The sequence below is a fragment of the Falco rusticolus genome, chromosome Z, assembly GCF_015220075.1.
Source record: "Falco rusticolus isolate bFalRus1 chromosome Z, bFalRus1.pri, whole genome shotgun sequence".
NCBI classification, from domain to species: domain Eukaryota; kingdom Metazoa; phylum Chordata; class Aves; order Falconiformes; family Falconidae; genus Falco; species Falco rusticolus.
Genome location: NC_051210.1, coordinates 21,838,101 through 21,844,795, shown reverse-complemented (window position 1 = coordinate 21,844,795; position 6,695 = coordinate 21,838,101).

Sequence of the window (6,695 nt, the reverse complement as noted above, 5' to 3'; positions counted from 1 at the left end):
CATGATTTTAGAAACTCAGACGCAATGGATCTTTGTGTGGATATGCTGTGAAAGTCACTGTTAATAGGACTTCTGAGTTCTCATGATGTGTTTAGTACATCAACAACTTAGGAGGCCTAGCAACTTAGTTTGGATAATAAAATACAATATTTGCTCTGTTAGTTATGTCACTAGAAGCAAATATTTCATGCATTTTCTAGGAATAACATAAATCAGATATAAGAACTGCTATCAGAGAATGATGATGACTTCCAAAGAGTTAGTAACCAGTTACTAACTGAGGGTAAGGCTTGCGATGATCGTCTGCTGCACCCTTTCGTGGTCAGGCCACAAACATGGCCAGAAGCTGGCCAAGTCAGCCTGCAATGTATTCAGTAACACATCTAAACTGCTAGGTTTCTTTATTCAGAAGCATGAAATAGGTGTGAGGGCAAAGCATTAGAAAAGCATGCTGGCTTTATTCAAAGGAAACTGTTTCTGTGGTGTTTGAGACTGCAGGGAAGTTGCTTGTTTCAGGGTCCCACAGAAATTTTCTGCAGGCCGTGGAACACAACAGACTAACCACTCCTTCCTTGCATCTTTGCTGTCTAGAGACAACAGTCAGGTGTCTTGGCAGTCCTCACTGGTGTTTAGAATGATTTCCTAATTTGCACCACGGATTGTGCATAGTGCTGTCTGAATACAGCTGTTATTGCTGGATAGAGCATGTACTGCAGTGGCCATGCCACTGTTTTAGTCTCCCACCTCTTCGCAGTCACCTACACGGATAAATTCTGCCATCTTTAAACCTCAGCTGAGAAGGTCTGTTATCAAAATTACGCCCATACTTTCCACATGATATTTAAGTCACAGTCAAGTGCTATCACTGCAGGAAGGATCCCTTTGAGAACTGGCCTGTGAAGTGAAACCTGCAGATGACTTTGACTACAGCTTCTTCCTTGTATTTAAATCATCCTGCTTGCTTCATTTATTCTGAATACATCTCCAGTGCAGATGAGAACAAACTGATGAATAGGTCTGTGAATGCTGAGAGTGCAGAAGGACTGACATTTTAAAGGTAAACATTGAGACTTTTCATCCAGAAGATGCAACTGCTGCTACAGATACTGATATAACTTCTGACAGATGTGTGATGAGTGATATGTAATGTCAGTTCAAGATCAGAGGCTACAGCTTAGTTATAAACAATCCACTGAATGTGAACCATGAGGCTGGACCCAGTTGCCCTGAATCACTTGTTCAGGAAAAATGACCTACTTAAATGCTAGAGATGACGTCAAATACCCTGTCAAATTTCAGGACAATGAATTTGTGGTCAGGTCCTCCCATCTATTATAAGGGCTGTTTTAAATTCAGAATTGCTGCTCCAACAGTTGCTCAATGAATAGTTTGCCAAGCAGGGCTAGTTGGAGAACATTATACTCCAGCCAAGCCCCTGAATTCCTCCCATCTGCAATGAAAGGGATCCTGCAAAGGAATTGTGCAGGTGGTGCAGCTCCTCTGCCAAGCGAAGACAGGTCGCATTTGTGAGTGTGTACAGAGCTCCAGAAACATCACTAGTCAGTGGTTAAAGTGAGGCTCCAGGGGTCCATAGCCCCATGTAAAATCTACTGTAAGACTCATACCCTTCTTTTGCAGATTGGCACCAGCTTGTGTAACCTTGCCTAAGATGCCAGATCAGCTGCTGAATTACTAGAAGCAGTAGGTTGCAAGGAGATTCAGTTTGAAATCAGCCTCTAAATTTTCAAAAACTTTAAAGCTTACTTAAATTTCCATGGCAAAAGGGTCACACTGAAAAAACACGAGAACAGCTCAGTTCCTTGGTACTTCCATTCCAACCGAATCTCACTATGCAGAGGCAAAGAAATATGAAGCAAATTAGAAAGTTAATTTAACTAATGCAAGCAATACAGAAATATTGCACTTTAGTTCACTTCTATACTTCAACAAAGATTCTACTTACACATTTTATACCACATCTTTTTTCCCAGTCCCAATGAATGCATAATTGTATGCCTTTTCTCTGAATTTGTAGGATACAAACACTACACTATACAAAAAACAAGTGAAAATAAATTGTGAAATTGTATATCTTAGGTTGTTGAGATGCAGCTGGGAGGTTGCTTTGACTTTTTAATCTAATAATACTTTTATTTTTTGCCACCCTTATTTTACAGGTATTCAAAATTTTTAGTTTCTATTAAATTTTGTTTAACTGTGCCTGACTTTGTTACTCTATAGTATTTTTGCAAAGTGTGAATCAAAGGTCTAGAAAGATCTAGCTATTATCAACATGAACATAAATTAATAATTAAAGAGGACTACTTGAATACATAGTTTACTCAGTTCATGGGGTGTTTTCTTAACCTTTGACACCAGTGTTTAACATGAAGTATTCGCCTTCCAAAAGAACTATCCACCAGTAAATGTCTGGTTTTAAAATATATGGATTCAAGGGACAGCAGCACTTAAACAGTAAGTAGTATTTTAAATCATTAGCCACAGCACGTTTCAGTGGGAAATTTCTTTTTTATGTTAATATTAGTCATTGCACAGTATTTTCCAGGCTTCTGTGTCTGCTTCCCAAATGTTTGTGTTAAGAACAATAAATCTCTCTGATTCATGAGCAAGATATTCTGATACTTTTCTTTTATAGAAAGTCTTCAATTTATTATTCTCTGTCTTTCTGTGAAGTCTCCTATGAATAAATAACTCCACCACTCAAAAAAACCTGTAGGAAGAGACAGATGTTGCTGTGTCTTTTGGTGTGTTTTTTTTTTTACAAAACCACAAATAATAATAATAATAAACCTTTCAATAATTAGAAGGCAGTATTTTTATTGCTTCAAGGAGTTAAAAAGATTTTAACTTTCCCTTGGGGAGCCCATAGCTGGTGTCTACAAGACTACTCTGATATTTTGATTTATTAATAGAGAATAATTAAGACTTCAGCAGCTGAAAGAAGAAAGCTGTTATCTGGAGGGAGCAATATTTTCAGGTCTGTCTTGTTTCCTTACTATCATTTTTGCTTGCTTACTTGCCTGCTTTTCTTTTGCTTTCTCTATTTTCTTTTTTTTTTTTTTTTTAATACTCACACCACTGAGTCAAGGTTAGAGAACAGCTGGCACTATCAAGGCTTTTCAGTCTCATTTTGTGACTCTTCCTTACTGCCACTCTTGACACTGATCAGTGCATCAAATGTTTGGTTGTGAAACAACCATAATGGGTTTTGAACTGTGTGCAGTCATGGGGATTTCTCCAGAGGGCAAAATTAATTCTACACATGAGCCCCTCTCTCTCCCCCCCATTCCCCCTGCCTGTTAGATGCATTCTCAGATTGATTCACCGGAAGAATAATTTAAAAATACACTTGATAAAATTATATATTATTGAAGCATCTCCTATCAGTCATCAAATTAGAGAATACCATAAGTAAATCTTATAACATAAAGAATTAACTCTTTTTAAGTAAAAACAGACTTTAGCATGAAATATAGGTATTTTAAATGGGCTGTTCTTTGTAGGCTCCAGTTTTAGAAGCAGATATTTGTATGCAAATATCAACAGTAGTATGGACCACATGCTTTTCCCATCATATCCCATGAGTTACTCAAATTCACAGTTAAGTGACCAAAGCTAAAAAATTCAGAGTTAAACAATAATTTAAATATCAAACTCAGACTTGGTGATGGGAGGTTATTCTGAACACAATAGAATTACTCACATGTGTAAAACTACTTATGTGTATAGATCTTTTGCAGAATAAGAGGCTTCAGATTGATTGTGAACTACAGCAGTCAGTGATTTTGCAATTTCAGACAATGAGCTGGAGCACTGGAGCACTACTCAGCCAGCTTAAGCTATAGGCACAGTGAGTCAGGCAAGACCAGCAATTGATGAACAGCAGAAGCTTATTTTGCAATATACAGAATCTTATATGTAAAAAAGTATGTCTTTTGCATGCATGGATAGGGAGATCATATAAACAAGTTCCACCAAGGTCAGGGGAAGCATACTAATTCATAAGAATCTGGCTTTCTTATTTGGTAAATCTGAGATTTTCTTGGTTTGTAAATTAGAGGGCTTTGCCAGACAAAGCCTGCTGAAATGGGATTAGACTGAAGTAGACAGCATTTTCAGATGTATTGTGATTATGAGTGAAAGGCAAACTGTCAATAGGAGAAAGGGGGATTGGGACTAGAAATCAGCCAGACCTTCTGACACCATGTAGATGCAGATGATATAGAGAAAAACCTCAGTTAAGGACTGCCAGTGGAAAGGCAACTCCACCACTTAAACTTTTTGTTTACAGGTAGTATTCCATTATCAGCTGAAAAAAGTATAAACAAACTAGAAATTGTCCATCATTTCACAGAGGACATTGTCAACATGAGCACTGACTTATTAAAGCTGCTTGTAAAGAATGCAGGAAGTAGAAAACTACACTTGTAGGTGAGTAAGACTATTGGAAAGGATCATTCCATTAAAAAGTAAAGATTACCTCATCAAAGGAGTGTCAGCCCTACCAGCAGTGGCAAAGCCAAAGTTTTCTTCACAGTTATAATTTTCTTGTGATTTAATATTTTTTTGTTTCTTTATTAATCAGGATGTAGTCATTCCTAGAGGACAATCAGAGCAAGAAGGCAAGATAACATTCTTCCTTTCTCAAAAAGTTTCTTTAATGACAGCTTGACTATACAGTGACATAAATTCTTTATTCTTTTTTTTTATGCATACTCTTTATAAATACAGCAGAGGTTAGTAGCTCTGGAAAAAAAACTTCCTCACTTCTTCTATACAAGAAAAGTAATTAGTGGACATTTACAATGGAGCTTGAGCATCCCTTCTCTCTGACTTGTAGTGACTGGTCCATGGGTCTGAAAGTCCATCTTTTCAGCTAAGCATGCACCAGAAGATTGTCAGTTGTGAAGGTGCTTTACCACTTTACTCAAAGGGAACTGGCTCAAGCCGCCAGCTCATTTTAAAGGAGCACAAACCCATCCTCAGATGGTAATGACTCTTGGTTCACTGCTGACTTAGACTTGAATCAAACCAGTGACCCAGAGTGAAAGGCTCCATAAACCCTTAGCAATTCACTGAGCCATTCAGGGCTTCAGGGAGAAGGGGAAGGGAAAAGGAGTCTCAAAAAGGGGCCTAAAATTTACAAAGGATTTACCAGGAGTATACTAAGCTTTATCCTCTCATACACTGGCAGAATTCACTGCTCCAGATTCCACAATCAAGATCTATAGGTACAGAAGTGTAGAATGCAATGATAAATATGAACTTTACAAATAGATATGGATAGAACCAAAATATATTTTTAAAAATTCTTCTTCATTTCATGAGGCAAAGAATTTTTGAAGCAGTGTCACCCATTTGAAGGATTTGAAAGACTGAAATCCTAAACATTTCATGTGAACGGAAACAAACTTTTCAAACATACCTTTATATTTAATTCACCATAATGTGTGGGCTGCCAGATGGACTTTCTCATTTTAGCACTGACGTTTGCCATTCACCTGAAGCAGAATGTGTCTGTGTCTGTGTATGTGTGTGCACCTCTGTGTCTGCGTGTGTGTGCATGCACGCACATGCCCACATATAAATGTACCTACTCTACCACTGGAAATATAATCAGTGGCTTTACTGACCTTGCAAATAATAACCTTTATTATCACTCATTACTATCTACTGGTTTTGCCATTAAAGGAACTACCTTTTTCCTTCTTTTGTTGATTCACTATAATTATTATCAATCCCCTCTTAGGTCCTGATTAATGTCCTTCTTTTATAGAGGTTAATTCTTTTGTTTGTTTCTTGGTTTTCTACATTATCTGCCATTTCAGGTGTTTGTCTATAGTGACAGCACTGTTTTGCTTTTTATCCCACTTTACCCTACCAGAGCATTTTGTATTCTTTTAACAGAACTTTTCAGAATTTCATTTAGGGAGCAAACACCGGTTAGAAAACTTAGACTTTGAAATTTGATATTATTTTTAATTCCTGGTTTGTTGTTTGTTTGGTTTGTGTTTTTTTTTTTTTAATTTATTTTTCATTTATGGCACTGCACTGATCAACGTAGGGTTGACGCTATTGACAGTTAGTGTCTTTCTCTGATTTGTCCCTCTGTATTGAAAATTAATACTCCAAATTTTGGGATTTCAAAACCTTGGACTAGACTACCAAGATAATTGCTAAACTAATCAAACTTGCCGGGCTCTGTGAATATACAGCTGTATTTCAGTTTTAGGGGAAGAAAATTAATACAGCAATCCAAAAGATATATACACAAAGGATGTCTTTCACTGGCCATTAAGGTCTAACAGGTTTAAAGTTCCATGTTGTCAATAGTAATCTTCAGTAGCAGTTATTGGTTTATATCTGAGGTAACAAAGAAAACCAAATAATTCGCTTGGTATTTATTCTAGTAAAAGTTAACTATTGACCTCCCTACCTACCTATTATATAGACTACTATTAACCTTGTCTGCAGGAGGGTGGTGATTTTAAGTTATGATTGTTAATGGCCTTTGAATGCAGCAGTCTCAGACTACTTACTCCCCAGTGCACCACATGGCTCAGACTTTTCCAGATGGGAAAATGATAAGAAGGTGAAGAAGATAGCAGGTCATTCTTGAGGCAGCCTTGAGAAAATTGCTGCAAAATGAATCATGCAGGTCTGCAGTGTTTTAC